Genomic DNA, 18005 nt, shown 5'->3' with positions numbered 1-18005 from the left:
TTTGTCCAAACCTGTTTAAAGAATGGAATGGTTAGTGTATCCCCTGGATTAACAAACCAAGCTATAGGCAGAAGCTTAGCCCTTACCGAGGGATGGTTGCAGTTGAGACCAACGTCTTCAGACGTCTCCGACCACGACTTTTGAGATTTAAAGAGCAATTTCCAGATCTCTTTGTGCGTCGTGCCGAAGAATTGTCGCAGAGTTTGCGTCCCTTCCAGATTAAATTCCCATAAACAGAGAGGTCGTCGCTGGCAGGGAATGGTTCGGTGGATGAGCATCACCTGAATCACGTCAGTGAGGCGGGTTTCTTCTCTATGATACTTTTGATACGCTTTTGCAACATCAACACCTCATCGGTCAATCCCCAGTCTGGCCCCTTGTTGGTCCATGAAGCGAGTCGCGGAGGGGGTCCGGATCTGAATGTAGGAGTGGCCGCCCACTTGGTGCCACGGGGTTCGGTGATATAGAACCACTCCTGCTGCCATGTCTTGACGGTGTCCACAAAGGCCCCTTTATGTAAGATAGCGTGAGGAAGCTTGTTCACCATGGATCCGCCGCAATCCGTGTGCTCCCCATCGACCACCTTCGGCTTCATGTTGAAGGTCTTGAGCCACAGGCCGAAGTGTGGGGGGATGCGGAGAAACGCGTCGCACATGATGATGAATGCCGAGATATGGAGGAAGTAGTTCGGGGCTAGATCGTGAAAATCTAGCCCGTAGTAGAACATGAGGCCGCGAACAAAGGGGTGAAGGGGAAACCCTAACCCGCGGAGGAAGTGGGGGATGAACACGACCCTTTCGCCAAGCTCTAGAGTAGGGATGACTTGGCCCTTCGTCGAAAGGCTGTGTGCGATTTTTGTGATTAAGTACCTCGCCTCTCGGAGTCCCTGGATATCCTTCTTCGTCATGGAAGAGGCCACCCACTTACCTTGCGAACCGGATCCGAACATGGTCGGAGAGCGTGGTGGCAATGGAGAAGGATTGAGACTTGGGCGCCGGAGCTCAAAGATGGGAAGGCTGAGGAATGAGAAGGCGTGGGGTAAAAGATGGGTCCTTATCCCTTTATAAAGGCAATGAATGTCAAGCGACCCTGCACAAGCCTTAAAATTTTCCTATTCCCAAGGGGTCGAGAGGATGGCACAGTTGGATTACCCAAACCCTCATTGATGAAAATCCCGCAATAAGGGGACGCGATCTTTGCTTGACAAGACGTGTCACTGGGAGTTGCGTCTCGAAACGCGAAACATGAGGCTGGAAAAATGGTTCAAAATAATAATAAGGCCGGAACACATAACCTCACCGAAAAAGTTGTCAGAGGACATAACCTATTTTTGTTTAAAGTATTTTGCCTTCGTGGTCCAGGGTTGTAACTACTGTACAGAGCCGGATATAGTTCTTTGATCGACTACTTTGGAGTATTCAGAGGAGGAACCTGCCTTGCAATGCCGAAGACAATCTACGTGCCAGACACATCATCATTGAAGCCTGGTTCAATGGCTACTGTGGGAGTCCTGGATTTGGGGTCCCTGGGCATCCGGGCTATGTGATGTGGGCCAGACTGGTGGGCCGTGAAGATACATGATAGAAGGCTTCCCCCCGTGTCCGGATGGGACTCTCCTTGGCGTGGAAGGCAAGCTTGGGATTCGGATATGAAGATTCCTTTCTCTGTAAACCGACTCTGTACAAACCCTATCCCCCTCCGGTATCTATATAGGCTAGACCTCTAGGGTTTAGCCATTACAATCTCGAGGTAGATTAACTCTTGTAACCCCTATACTCATCAAAGTCAATCAAGCAGGACATAGGGTATTACGTCCATCAAGAGGGCCCGAACCTGAGTAAACATCGTGTCCCCTGCCTCCTGTTACCTTTGATCCTTAGACGCATAGTTCGGGACCCCCTACCCGAGATCTGCCGGTTTTGACACCGACAGAGGGTCCGCCCATAGGCAAGGATCATCGCATGCCGGAGCGCTATTTTGAAGACATCCTGGAGGGTGCCTGCTTGATAGAGGTCCAGTGCTCGAAGGATGTTATGTTCGATTAAATGTATCCGAGCTACCCAGACAATGTATTATAAGCCAATGTTGTGTAATATATTTATGTTGTTTATCTTGAAGTGTTGTTCCTCCTGTGTGGCCATTTTTATCCTTGAGAGTTTGCCAGTCGTCGGCTTCAGCCCCCACGTAGATACTACAGGGTTGTTCGGGCTAGCACATAACCACACTTGACCCAACGTCTTGGTCCGTGAAGGAGGTGTTAGTGCGGCGAACCAAACAATCGGACTATGCGGCTTTACTACTCTTACTTAGCCATAGGAGTTTGACGATGGGGCTGTGAGATAGCCCCTGGTGCGTGTGAGGCTATCCGAACTTGGATGCCTTAAGCATGTAACTGGAAAGAGCCAGTCCTTCATGTAATACGGAAGAAATAACTAGAGATTTAGTAGGTCGCCGAATTGCTGACTAGCTCTCGCTGCATCATGACAGTCAGTTTTCGTCTTTCTCTACTTAGGTGTTTGACCGGACGAACCAGAACACAATCGCAATAGTTCTCCCTTTACTACCTTAGCCGAATGCTACCTCTTGAGCACTGCGTTGGATTTCCTTTAAGAGGAAATGATGATGCAGCAAAGTAGCATAAGTATTTCCCTCAGTTTTTGAGAACCAAGGCATCAATCCAGTAGGAGGTTGCGCGCGCGTCCCTAGTACCTGCACAAGGCAAATAGCTCATCGCAACCAACGCGATAAGGGGTTGTCAATCCCTTCACGGTCACTTACGAGAGTGAGATCTGATAGATATGACAAGATAATATTTTTGGTATTTTTATGATAAAGATGTGAAGTAAAATAAAAGCAAAGTAAAAAGCAAAGGAAATAACTAAGTATTGGAAGATTAATATGATGAAGATAGACCCGGGGGCCATAGGTTTCACTAGTGGCTTCTCTCAAGAGCATAAGTACGCCTATATATCTCCATATACCCTAAAACGATCGGGGAGCACAATAGATCGGGAGTTCCGCCGCCAGAAGCCTCCGTAGCCATCGAAAACCAATCTAGACCCGTTCCGGCACCCTGCCGGAGGGGGCAATCCCTCTCCGGTGGCCATCTTCATCATCCCGGTGCTCTCCATGATGAGGAGGGAGTAGTTCTCCCTCGGGGCTGAGGGTATGTACCAGTAGCTATGTGTTTGATCTCTCTCTCTCTCGTGTTCTTGAGGTGGTATGATCTTGATGTATCATGAGCTTTGCCATTATAGTTGGATCTTATGATGTTTTCTCCCTCCTCTACTCTCTTGTAATGGATTGAGTTTCCCCTTTTGAAGTTATCTTATCAGATTGAGTCTTTAAAGATTTGAGAACACTTGATGTATGTCTTGCCGTGCGTATCTATGGTGACAATGGGATATCACGTGATTCACTTGATGTATGTTTTGGTGATCAACTTGCGGGTTCCGCCCATGAACCTATGCATAGGGGTTGGCACACGTTTTCATCGTGATTCTCCGGTAGAAACTTTGGGGCACTCTTTGAGGTTCTATGTGTTGGTTGAATAGATGAATCTGAGATTGTGTGATGCATATCGTATAATCATACCCATGGATACTTGAGGTGACATTGGAGTATCTAGGTGACATTAGGGTTTTGGTTGATTTGTGTCTTAAGGTGTTATTCGAGTATGAACTCTAGGGCTGTTTGTGACACTTATAGGAATAGCCCAACGGATTGATTGGAAAGAATAACTTTGAGGTGGTTTTGTACCCTACCATAATCTCTTCGTTCGTTCTCCGCTATTAGTGACTTTGGAGTGACTCTTTGTTGCATGCTGAGGGATAGTTATGTGATCCAATTATGTTAATATTGTTGAGAGGATTTGCACTAGTGAAAGTATGAACCCTAGGACTTGTTTCAACGCATTGCAATAACATTTACGCTCACTTTTATCATTAGTTACCTTGCTGTTTTTATAATTTCAGATTACAAAAACCTATATCTACTATCCATATACCACTTGTATCACCATCTCTTCTCCGAACTAGTGCACCTATACAATTTACCATTGTATTGGGTGTGTTGGGGACACAAGAGACTCTTTGTTATTTGGTTGCAGGGTTGCTTGGGAGAGACCATCTTCATCCTACGCCTCCTATGGATTGATAAACCTTAGGTCATCCACTTGAGGGAAATTTGCTACTGTCCTACAAACCTCTGCACTTGGAGGCCCAACAACGTCTATAAGAAGAAGGTTGTGTAGTAGACATCAAGCTCTTTTCTGGCGCTGTTGCCAGGGAGGTGAGTGCTTGAAGGTATATCTTTAGATCTTTCAATCGAATCTTTTTGTTTCTTGTTTTAGCACTAGTTTAGTTTATAAAAGAAAACTACAAAAAAATATGGAATTGAGTTTGCCTCATACACTTCATCTTTTTAATATCTTTCGTGAGTATGATGGAAAGGAAAATTGTGCTCAAATGCTAGAAGAAGAATGCATTAAAATGTTTGGCACTAAATATTTGAATGATGAGCATGATTGCAATGTTGTTAGTATGAATTCCTTGAATATCCATGATGCTAATGATATGCAAAGCCCCAAGCTTGGGGAAGCTATGTTTGAGGAAGATGATATTTTTTGTCCCCCAAGTTTTGATGAGCAAATTTATTATGATGAAAGCATGCCTCCTATTTATGATGATTATATTGGTGAAAGTGGATTTGGAGAGGTCATGACTTTATTTAGTGATGAATCCACTATTTTGGAAGAGGTTCCAATTGATTATGAGAACAAAGTTGCTATCTATGATGATTATTGTGATGACTTGTATGCTATGAAGAATTATGATATCCATGAAACTGTCGGTGGGAACGACACCTATGGGATCACAAGAATCCCTACTGTGGTTAGCGGGGCGCGGGGTCGTGAGAAGAGCGGATCTAACAGGTAGCACATGGTTCGTTTATCCAGGTTCGGGCCGCGAGGATGCGTAAAACCCTACTCCTGCTTTGGTGGATTGTATATCTGTGTTCTTGAGCTAGCTATGGGGCGTGAGGAGCTCCAAAAAGCCGAATCCTTCTCCTGGTCGCCTCGGGCCTCCTTTTATAGAAAAAGGGGTTGCCACAGTGGCACACAGGAGGTGAAAAGGGTACAGTGATGCGAGGTTATCCCTCGCATTACATGACAAGGCGCATTTAATGCGTCTTGCTTAGGTGTCCTTGCTTTATCGGGGACGGGGGAGAAACCTGTCTCGTCCGTCGTCGCTCCTTCTTGTGTCAACACGCGCCCTGGCCAGCGACGCCTGTGATGCCACGTAGGTAGGCAGGCAGCTGAGGTGGCGCAGTGGTGGGTCTTCACAAAGATCTGCATGCCGCCACGCAGGTGCCTGCCTAGTTGGTTGGGTTGGCAGCTGCATGCATGCAGTGGTGGAGGTTTAGTCGGCGTGGGCCTGATGGTGGTCCTGCGGGTGTCCTCGGTAAGGGCCTTGCCGGGGCCCCGGCAAGGGTCTTGCCAAGGCGCCTGCTGTCATCCCCGGCAAGGCGCTTGCCGGGGGCCTTGTGGTCTTCCTCGGCTGGGATCCCGCCAAGGGTTGTCGTCTCCTTAGTGCGTATCTGATCTTGACTGTCTTCACAAAGATCTGCATGCCGCCACGGGGATGTCTCCCGAATCCTTGCCCTTTGGGGGCAGTGGACTCAAGGGTGATTTGCTCCGTAGGCGCAGGACGAGTTGCCGCGGCAAGGGTCTTGCCGGGGCTGCTAGAACTGTCTCCCGGCAAGGATCTTGCTGGGGGAGTCCGCTTCGTCCCCTTTGCTCTTCGTGGTCTTGGCCTTGGCGTCGTTCTAGTTCTCTTGAGCTTCGGTCTTACCCTGGCTCACCTCCCTTGCCTTGCTTGGTGTGGTGGTGCCCGTGGCTCAGACTGCCCGTGCATAGTTATAGGGGTACAAAAAGTGTACCCCTCTTTTTGTACACCGACAGGAGCCCCCGGGCCTGGGCCACACATAAGCGCAACGCGTTGTTGGGCTAGGCCCAAAAATGCGCACGGGCAGGCGGGGCGGTTTTTTACCGCGGTAAGATTCTTCGCGCCTGCGCTTCCCATGATCCCCGCGCGTGGTGCGGCGTGGGGGGGGGTGCGTGTGACATGGGCAGCATGTGTGGGGTTGGTTCCCGCGGGCATGCGTCACACCACAATTAATGTGAAAGGAGGCGGCCCGTGTTTGCCCCCATAAAAAGGAATAACCGCGGGCGCGCTGCTCACTTTCTCCTCTTTCCTCGTGCCTTTTCCAATCTTAGAGCCGCCGTTTCCTCTCTTCCTTCCTTCCTAAGCTTCCGCCGTCGCCCGCCGTCGTTGCTTCGCCATCCCCCTTCCTCAGCCCTCTAAACTTCTTGGCCGCCATGGCGCCCAAATCCGTCAAGGGCAAGGGGGTGGCTAAGGGCGCTGGGACTGTGGAGCCGCCGGAGAGCGTGCTGTCGGGGGACCGGACGAAGTCCGCCTTTTTCTTCCCCTCGACGGTTGATGTTCATGAGCTCCGGGCCTCCTTCAGGCCCCTATGGGGAGCGAAGACGGGGGGAGAGAATTCGGGACACCCGGCGACGCGCGTCATTCCTGCTGCTTGCGCCGATCCTGCTCCAAATCGGTATCCCTTTTTCGTCGATTATCTTTCTTGCAGGTTATGCCCCCTTTCTCCGATTTCTTCTGCGACATTATGCACACCTTCGGCTTTCGCCTCTTGGATTTTACTCCGAATGCGGTGGCGTGCATGGCTTTCTTCGCGCATCTTTGCGAAGGCTTTGCCGGGATGCAGCCCAACACGGCGCTCTTCCGCCATTATTTCTTCCCTCGGATCCAGCCGGGAGGTGCCGTCTCTGGTTGCGTCACCTGGATCCCAAGATCCAAGGGGCATACCCAGACGGTGCCATGAAGGAGAGGTGGGAGGAATGGCGTGGCCGGTGGTGCTAGATTGAGGATGAAGACCTGCCGGAATTCTGCAAGGTCCGCCGAGTGCCGCCGGTCCTCGGCAGCGATTGGAGCGATGTCGACGTCGCCGACGGGAGGCTCACTGTCGCCACCACCAGGATTCTCCGGCTCACCCGGGCTGGACTCACCCTTGAGATGATCGGGGCAGACTTCATTCGTCGCCGGATCGCCTCGTTGCACAACAAGGGGAGGCCAGCCTGGCTTTTTACGAATCCGGCTGACATTATGCGACTCCGCCCCGGCCTCGACCACAATTTCACGGTGTTGGTGCATGCCCACTTCTGTCAGCGGCTTTTCTAGCTTGATGTGGGTTGCAATGGCGAGGTCGAACGGACCAGCAAGGCCACGAGGGCTGCCGCAAAGGTTGGCAAGGCCCTCAAGGGGCTGTTTTTCAAGCTGCCAGCGGGGGTGGTCCCGTTGTGCAACAATTCACGTCGGTCCGAGATCATCGCCATGATGCCGGACTGTAATGCGCACGGCCCTGTCCCGAGCTAGAAGGAGCCGAAGGACGCGGATGTGCAGCAATTCTTTGACACCCTGATCGAGGTGTACGTCAATGCTGACGCCGAGCGGTGGCTTGTCATGGACACCACCCAGGAAGAGCTGGACTACATCGCCACTAGGGCGAGGGAGGCACAACTTGCCATGGAGGCCAGCGGCGCCGGGGGTGTGGAGGACAAGGCCGCACCGGCTGCGGAGGAAGAGGAGCTCACCTAGTGGGCGGCGGCCACCGAGGAGGTCAGCAGCGCCGACACTGGAGCTCCGCTTGTCAAAGACGTGGTCGACGAGTCGTCGTCGGAGGAGGACGTGGCGGCGGGCTCGACGCCAACCAGGGGAAGAGGGCGAGTCCTGCGGCGGGCTGGCTCCGGCGAGCCGGTCCGGCCCAGCAGGGCTACACGGCCTCAATTGACCCTGGAGGGGTCTGGGCGTCACATGAGGGCCACGGCAGCCAAAAGGCTGACGAAGGCCGCTGAGAAGAAGAAGACAACAGCCCCTTCCTCATCTGGGTGCGCACAAACCCCGCCGTCTTTGCCTCCTCCGGCAGATGTCGACTCGGATGTTGACGCGGAGGTCACTTTTGATCTCAGGCCTCTCAGCCCGAAGAGGAAAAGGAAAGTGGTGGAGGAAGAGGAGATAGATGACGAGTAAGTACTCCGTTCCTTACTGCCATTTACATTCCTCTGAATTAAGTCACTCATCTCGATCCGTTTTTGCTTTTGCAGGGATGCAGTGACGTTGGCCCAGAGGGTGAAGAGGGCCAAGGCCTTAGCGGGCGGCCAGCCCCCGGCCAGTGCTTCAGAGTCGCCACTGGTGGTGCTGAGCAGCCCGGACAGCAGCCCCCAGCACAGCCCCCAGCGTAAGTTCATCACCCTCCTCTTATCGACACGTGGTAGGCGTTCGATGCTATGGTGTTGACCTTGTTGGGTTTGCAGGAGGGGAGCGGCAGCAGGAGGAGCCGCAGAGGGCTACCCCCAACACACCACCCCCATCGATTACGCTGCCGCGAGGGGCGTCCCCGGCAAGGGCATCAAGCACGGAGCCCACACCCATGGAGGAAGAGGGGAACTTGGGCGCTGGTGATTCTGCCACGGCGCCGAATGCTGGCGGGGAGGGGACTTCTGCTTCACAGCCTGGCACTGGTGAATCGCCTGTCCTCCGTCTCTGTTTTTCCCCTATTCTTTTTCTTGGCTTCAATGCTCCCATTACTACCCAGGCCCTCCTTCAATAGGTATGGAGGACGTGGACACTGTTGTTGGGAATATTGCTGAGGAGGCCGCGGCGAAGGCCGCCAGGGATGCTGACGAGGTTGCCGCTGATGAGGCCGCCAAGGATGCTACCGATGACACCGCTGCGGGGGCAGCCAAGGCGACCGGCGAGGCTTTTGCCGAGGGCGCCAACGGTGGGCCTGCCGGGGAAGCCGGCAAGGCCACTGCCGAGGAAGAGGTGGTTGATGATCAGTCTGTTGGGGAACATAGTAATTTCAAAAAATTTCCTACGCACACGCAAGATCATGGTGATGCATAGCAATGAGAGGGGAGAGTGTTGTCTACGTACCCTCGTAGACCGAAGCGGAAGCGTTGACGCAACGTAGAGGAAGTAGTCGTACGTCTTCCCGGTTCAACCGATCCAAGCACCGTTACTCCGGCACCTCCGAGTTCTTGGCACACGTTCAGCTCGATGACGTTCCCTGGGCTCCGATCCAGCAAAGCTTCGGGGAAGAGTTCCATCAGCACGACGGCGTGGTGACGATCTTGTTGTTCAACCGTCGCAGGGCTTCGCCTAAGCACTGCTACAATATGACCGAGGTGTAATATCGTGGAGGGGGGCACCGCACACGGCTAAGGAACGATCACGAAGATCAACTTGTGTGTCCTAGGGTGTGCCCTTGCCCTTGTATATAAAGGAGCCAAGGGGAGGGGGCGGCCGGCCAAGGAGGGCGCGCCAAGGGGGAGTCCTACTCCCACCGGGAGTAGGACTCCCTTCTTTCCTAGTTGGATAAGGAGAAGGGGAAAGAGGAGGAAGAGGGAAAGGAAAGGGGGGGGGGGGCGCCTCCCCCCTTCCGTTGTCCTATTCGGACTAGGAAGGGGAGGGGCGCGCGGCCACCTCTTGCCTCCTTTCCTCTTCTCCCTTAAGGCCCATGTAGGCCCAATAACCCCCCGAGGGGTTCCGGTAACCCCCCCGGTACTCCGGTAAAATCCCGATTTCACCCGGAATGATTCCGATATCCAAATATAGGCTTCCAATATATAGATCTTTATGTCTCGACCATTTCGAGACTCCTCGTCATGTCCATGATCACATCCGGGACTCCGAACAACCTTTGGTACATCAAAATACATAAACTCATAATGAAACTGTCATCGTAACGTTAAGCGTGCGGACCCTACGGTTCGAGAACAATGTAGACATGACCGAGACACGTCTCCGGTCAATAACCAATAGTGGAACCTGGATGCTCATATTGGTTCCTACATATTCTACGAAGATCTTTATCGGTCAGACCGCATAACAACATACGTTGTTCCCTTTGTCATCGGTATGTTACTTGCCCGAGATTCGATCGTCGGTATCTCAATACCTAGTTCAATCTCGTTACCGGCAAGTCTCTTTACTCGTTCCGTAATACATCATTTCGCAACTAACTCATTAGTTGCAATGCTTGCAAGGCTTATGTGATGTGCATTACCGAGAGGGCCCAGAGATACCTCTCCGACAATCGGAGTGACAAATCCTAATCTCGAAATACGCCAACCCAACATGTACCTTTGGAGACACCTGTAGAGCACCTTTATAATCACCCATTTACGTTGTGACGTTTGGTAGCACACAAAGTGTTCCTCAGGCAAACGGGAGTTGCATAACCTCATAGTCATAGGAACATGTATAAGTCATGAAGAAAGCAATAGCAACATACTAAACGATCGGGTGCTAATCTAATGGAATGGGTCATGTCAATCAGATCATTCACCTAATGATGTGATCCCGTTAATCAAATAACAACTCTTTGTTCATGGTTAGGAAACATAACCATCTTTGATTAACGAGCTAGTCAAGTAGAGGCATACTAGTGACACTCTGTTTGTCTATGTATTCACACATGTATTATGTTTCCGGTTAATACAATTCTAGCATGAATAATAAGCATTTATCATGATATAAGGAAATAAATAATAACTTTATTATTGCCTCTAGGGCATATTTCCTTCAGTCTCCCACTTGCACTAGAGTCAATAATCTAGATTACACAGTAATGATTCTAACACCCATGGAGCCTTGGTGCTGATCATGTTTTGCTCGTGGAAGAGGCTTAGTCAACGGGTCTGCAACATTCAGATCTGTATGTATCTTGAAAATCTCTATGTCTCCCACCTGGACTAGATCCCGGATGGAATTGAAGCGTCTCTTGATGTGCTTGGTTCTCTTGTGAAATCTGGATTCCTTTGCCAAGGCAATTGCACCAGTATTGTCACAAAAGATTTTCATTGGACCCGATGCACTAGGTATGACACCTAGATCGGATATGAACTCCTTCATCCAGACTCCTTCATTTGCTGCTTCCGAAGCAGCTATGTACTCCGCTTCACATGTAGATCCCGCTACAACGCTTTGTTTAGAACTGTACCAACTGATAGCTCCACCGTTTAATGTAAACACGTATCCGGTTTGCGATTTAGAATCGTCCGGATTAGTGTCAAAGCTTGCATCAACGTAACCTTTTACGATGAGCTCTTTGTCACCTCCATATGTGAGAAACATATCCTTAGTCCTTTTCAGGTATTTCAGGATGTTCTTGGCCGCTGTCCAGTGATCCACTCCTGGATCACTTTGGTACCTCCCTGCTAGACTTATAGCAAGGCACACATCAGGTCTGGTACACAGCATTGCATACATGATAGAGCCTATGGCTGAAGCATAGGGAACATCTTTCATTTTCTCTCTATCTTCTGCAGTGGTCGGGCATTGAGTCTTACTCAACTTCACACCTTGTAACACAGGCAAGAACCCTTTCTTTGCTTGATCCATTTTGAACTTCTTCAAAACTTTGTCAAGGTATGTGCTGTGTGAAAGTCCAATTAAGCGTCTTGATCTATCTCTATAGATCTTAATGCCTAATATGTAAGCAGCTTCACCGAGGTCTTTCATTGAAAAACTCTTATTCAAGTATCCCTTTATGCTATCCAGAAATTCTATATCATTTCCAATTAGTAATATGTCATCCACATATAATATCAGAAATGCTACAGAGCTCCCACTCACTTTCTTGTAAATACAGGCTTCTCCAAAAGTCTGTATAAAACCAAATGCTTTGATCACACTATCAAAACATTTATTCCAACTCCGAGAGGCTTGCACCAGTCCATAAATGGATCGCTGGAGTTTGCACACTTTGTTAGCTCCCTTTGGATCGACAAAACCTTCTGGTTGCATCATATACAACTCTTCTTCCAGAAATCCATTCAGGAATGCAGTTTTGACATCCATATGCCAAATTTCATAATCATAAAATGCGGCAATTGCTAACATGATTCGGGCAGACTTAAGCATCGCTACGGGTGAGAAGGTCTCATCGTAGTCAATCCCTTGAACTTGCCGAAAACCTTTTGCGACAAGTCAAGCTTTGTAGACAGTAATATTACCGTCAGCGTCAGTCTTCTTCTTGAAGATCCATTTATTCTCAATTGCTTGCCGATCATCGGGCAAGTCAACCAAAGTCCATACTTTGTTCTCATACATGGATCCCATCTCAGATTTGATGGCTTCAAGCCATTTTGCGGAATCTGGGCTCACCATCGCTTCTTCATAGTTCATAGGTTCATCATGATCTAGTAGCATGACTTCCAGAACAGGATTACCGTACCACTCTGCCGCGGATCTCACTCTGGTTGATCTACGAGGTTCAGTAGTATCTTGTTCTGAAGTTTCATGATCATCATCATTAGCTTCCTCACTAACTGGTGTATGTGTCACAGAAACAGGTTTTCGTGATGTACTACTTTCCAATAAGGGAGTAGGTACAGTTACCTCGTCAAGTTCTACTTTCCTCCCACTCACTTCTTTCGAGAGAAACTCCTTCTCCAGAAAGTTTCTGAATTTAGCAACAAAAGTCTTGCCTTCGGATCTGTGATAGAAGGTGTATCCAATAGTTTCCTTTGGATATCCTATGAAGACACATTTCTCCGATTTGGGTTTGAGCTTACCAGGTTGAAGCTTTTTCACATAAGCATCGCAGCCCCAAACTTTCAGAAATGACAACTTTGGTTTCTTGCCAAACCACAGTTCATAAGGCGTCGTCTCAACGGATTTTGATGGTGCCCTATTTAACGTGAATGCAGCCGTCTCTAGAGCGTATCCCCAAAACGATAGCGGTAAATCAGTAAGAGACATCATAGATCGCACCATATCTAGTAAAGTACGATTACGACGTTCGGACACACCATTACGCTGTGGTGTTCCGGGTGGCGTGAGTTGCGAAACTATTCCACAATTTTTCAAATGTACACAAAACTCGTAACTCAAATATTCTCCTCCACGATCAGATCGTAGGAATTTTATTTTCTTGTTACGATGATTTTCAACTTCACTCTGAAATTCTTTGAACTTTTCAAATGTTTCAGACTTGTGTTTCATTAAGTAGATATACCCATATCTGCTTAAGTCATCCGTGAAGGTGAGAAAATAACGATATCCGCCACGAGCCTCAACGTTCATCGGACCACATACATCTGTATGTATGATTTCCAACAAATCTGTTGCTCTCTCCATAGTACCGGAGAACGGTGTTTTTGTCATCTTACCCATAAGGCACGGTTCGAAAGTACCAAGTGATTCATAATCAAGTGGTTCCAAAAGCCCATCAGTATGGAGTTTCTTCATGCGCTTTATACCGATATGACCCAAACGGCAGTGCCAGAAATAAGTTGCACTATCATTATCAACTCTGCATCTTTTGGCTTCAACACTATGAATATGTGTGTCACTACTATCGAGGTTCAATAAAAATAGACCACATTTTAAGGGTGCATGACCATAAAAGATATTACTCATATAAATAGAACAACCATTATTCTCAGATTTAAATGAATAACCGTCTCGCATCAAACAAGATCCAGATATAATGTTCATGCTTAACGCTGACACCAAATAACAATTATTTAGGTCTAATATTAATCCCGAAGGTAGATGTAGAGGTAGCGTGCCGACTGCGATCACATCGACTTTGGAACCGTTTCCCACGCGCATCGTCACCTCGTCCTTAGCCAATCTTCGCTTAATCCGTAGTCCCTGTTTCGAGTTGCAAATATTAGCAACAGAACCAGTATCAAATACCCAGGTGCTACTACGAGCATTAGTAAGGTACACATCAATAACATGTATATCACATATACCTTTGTTCACCTTGTCATCCTTCTTATCCGCCAAATACTTGGGGCAGTTCCGCTTCCAGTGACCAGTCTGCTTGCAGTAGAAGCACTCAGTTTCAGGCTTAGGTCCAGGTTTGGGTTTCTTCTCTTGAGTAGCAACTTGCTTGCTATTCTTTTTGAAGTTCCCCTTCTTCTTCCCTTTGCCCTTTTTCTTGAAACTAGTGGTCTTGTTGACCATCAACACTTGATGCTCCTTGATTTCTACCTCCGCAGCTTTCAGCATTGCAAAGAGCTCGGGAATAGTCTTATTCATCCCTTGCATATTATAGTTCATCACGAAGCTCTTGTAGCTTGGTGGCAGTGATTGGAGAATTCTGTCAATGACGCAATCATCTAGAAGATTAACTCCCAATTGAATCAAGTGATTATTATACCCAGACATTTTGAGTATATGCTCACTGACAGAGCTGTTCTCCTCCATCTTGCAGCTATAGAACTTATTGGAGACTTCATATCTCTCAATCCGGGCATTTGCTTGAAATATTAACTTCAACTCCTGGAACATCTCATATGCTCCATGACGTTCAAAACATCGTTGAAGTCCCGATTCTAAGCCGTAAAGCATGGCACACTGAACTATCGAGTAGTCATCAACTTTGCTCTGCCAGACGTTCATAACATCTGGTGTTGCTCCAGCAGCAGGCCTGGCACCCAGTGGTGCTTCCAGGACATAATTCTTCTGTGCAGCAATGAGGATAATCCTCAAGTTACGGACCCAGTCCGTGTAATTGCTACCATCATCTTTCAACTTTGCTTTCTCAAGGATCGCATTAAAATTCAACGGAATAATAGCACGAGCCATCTATCTACAATCAAGCATAAACAAGCAAGATACTATCAGGTACTAAGTTTCATGATAAATTTAGGTTCAATTAATTTACTTAAAGAACTCCCACTCAGATAGACATCCCTCTAATCCTCTAAGTGATTATGTGATCCAAATCAACTAAACCATGTCCGATCATCACGTGAGATGGAGTAGTTTCATTGGTGAACATCACTATGTTCATCATATCTACTATATGATTCACGCTCGACCTTTCGGTCTCCGTGTTCCGAGGCCATATCTGTATATGCTTGGCTCGTCAAGTATAACCTGAGTATTCCGCATGTGCAACTGTTTTGCACCCGTTGTATTTGAACGTAGAGCCTATCACACCCGATCATCACGTGGTGTCTCAGCACGAAGAACTTTCGCAACGGTGCATACTCAGGGAGAACACTTCTTGATAATTAGTGAGAGATCATCTTATAATGCTACCGTCAGTCAAAGCAAGATATGATGCGTAAAAGATAAACATCACATGCAATCAATATAAGTGATATGATATGACCATCATCTTGTGCTTGTGATCTCCATCTTCGAAGCACCGTCGTGATCACCATCGTCACCGGTGCGACACCTTGATCTCCATCTTAGCATCGTTGTCGTCTCGCCAATCTTATGCTTCCACGACTATCGCTACCGCTTAGTGATAAAGTAAAGCATTACAGCGCGATTGCATTGCATACAATAAAGCGACAACCATATGGCTCCTGCCAGTTGCCGATAACGCGGTTACAAAACATGATCATCTCATACAATAAAATTTAGCATCATGTCTTGACCATATCACATCACAACATGCCCTGCAAAAACAAGTTAGACGTCCTCTACTTTGTTGTTGCAAGTTTTACGTGGCTGCTACGGGCTTAAGCAAGAACCAATCTTACCTACGCATCAAAAACACAACGATAGTTTGTCAAGTTGGTGCTGTTTTAACCTTCGCAAGGACCGGGCGTAGCCACACTCGGTTCAACTAAAGTTGGAGAAACTGTCACCCGCAAGCCACCTATGTGCAAATCACGTCAGGAGAACCGGTCTCGCGTAAGCGTACGCGTAATGTTGGTCCGGGCCGCTTCGTCCAATAATACCGCCGAACCAAAGTATGACATGCTGGTAAGCAGTATGACTTATATCGCCCACAACTCACTTGTGTTCTACTCGTGCATATAACATCAACATATAAAACCTAGGCTTGGATGCCACTGTTGGGGAACGTAGTAATTTCAAAAAATTTCCTACGCACACGCAAGATCATGGTGATGCATAGCAATGAGAGGGGAGAGTGTTGTCTATGTACCCTCGTAGACCGAAGCGGAAGCATTGACGCAACATAGAGGAAGTAGTCGTACGTCTTCCCGGTTCAACCGATCCAAGCACCGTTACTCCGGCACCTCCGAGTTCTTGGCACACTTTCAGCTCGATGACGTTCCCCGGGCTCCGATCCAGCAAAGCTTCGGGGAAGAGTTCCGTCAGCACGACGGCGTGGTGACGATCTTGATGTTCAACCGTCGCAGGGCTTCGCCTAAGCACTGCTACAATATGACCGAGGTGTAATATCATGGAGGGGGGCACCGCACACGGCTAAGGAACGATCACGAAGATCAACTTGTGTGTCCTAGGGTGCCCCCTTGCCCCCGTATATAAAGGAGCCAAGGGGAGGGGGCGGCCGGCCAAGGAGGGCGCGCCAAGGGGGAGTCCTACTCCCACCGGGAGTAGGACTCCCTTCTTTCCTAGTTGGATAAGGAGAAGGGGAAAGAGGAGGAAGAGGGAAAGGAAAGGGGGAGGGGGCGCCGCCCCCCTTCCCTTGTCCTATTCGGACTAGGAAGGGGAGGGGCGCGCGGCCACCTCTTGCCTCCTTTCCTCTTCTCCCTTAAGGCCCATGTAGGCCCAATAACCCCCCGGGGGGTTCCGGTAACCCCCCTGGTACTCCGGTAAAATCCCGATTTCACCCGGAACGATTCCGATATCCAAATATAGGCTTCCAATATATCAATATTTATGTCTCGACCATTTCGAGACTCCTCGTCATGTCCATGATCACATCCGGGACTCCGAACAACCTTTGGTACATCAAAATACATAAACTCATAATGAAACTGTCATCGTAACGTTAAGCGTGCAGACCCTACGGTTCGAGAACAATGTAGACATGACCGAGACACGTCTCCGGTCAATAACCAATAGCGGAACCTGGATGCTCATATTGGTTCCTACATATTCTACGAAGATCTTTATCGGTCAGACCGCATAACAACATACGTTGTTCCCTTTGTCATCGGTATGTTACTTGCCCGAGATTCGATTGTCGGTATCTCAATACCTAGTTCAATCTCGTTACCGGCAAGTCTCTTTACTCGTTCTGTAATACATCATTTCGCAACTAACTCATTAGTTGCAATGCTTGCAAGGCTTATGTGATGTGCATTACCGAGAGGGCCCAGAGATACCTCTCTGACAATCGGAGTGACAAATCCTAATCTCGAAATACGCCAACCCAACATGTACCTTTGGAGACACCTGTAGAGCACCTTTATAATCACCCATTTACGTTGTGACGTTTGGTAGCACACAAAGTGTTCCTCTGGCAAACGGGAGTTGCATAACCTCATAGTCATAGGAACATGTATAAGTCATGAAGAAAGCAATAGCAACATACTAAACGATCGGGTGCTAAGCTAATGGAATGGGTCATGTCAATCAGATCATTCACCTAATGATGTGATCCGTTAATCAAATAACAACTCTTTGTTCATGGTTAGGAAACATAACCATCTTTGATTAACAAGCTAGTCAAGTAGAGGCATACTAGTGACACTCTGTTTGTCTATGTATTCACACATGTATTATGTTTCCGGTTAATACAATTCTAGCATGAATAATAAACATTTATCATGATATAAGGAAATAAATAATAACTTTATTATTGCCTCTAGGGCATATTTCCTTCACAGCCTCCCTCCTCCTCAACCTCGGGCCCCGGCAGATATCTAAAGGTGGGCGACGATCTTTTCGTCCATCTCCCAGGGGCGTCAAGTTCCCGAGCGCCCGCCGAAGGGGAAGTCTTTGACGGCGAGGTGCTTGCCGCCACCGGGCTCGAGGTTGTCGATGAGCCGGGCGTTGGTGGCGATGGTTCTCCAGAAGAGCAGCTTTTTCGCGCTATGGGGGCCAACTTCCGAAAACTCCAGGCGCTCTATCGTGTCCGTCTGGACAAGGTTAAGTCCAGGACGGCAACGGTGGACCAGGCGGAGGTGGATTTCAAGGCGCGCGTTGCTGAGACGCAGACCTGGTTCCACC

Source organism: Triticum urartu, chromosome 5A, assembly GCF_056163025.1.
Source record: "Triticum urartu cultivar PI428250 chromosome 5A, HENAU_Tu73, whole genome shotgun sequence".
Classification (NCBI taxonomy): Eukaryota; Viridiplantae; Streptophyta; class Magnoliopsida; order Poales; family Poaceae; genus Triticum; species Triticum urartu.
This window is presented reverse-complemented; position numbering follows the sequence as displayed.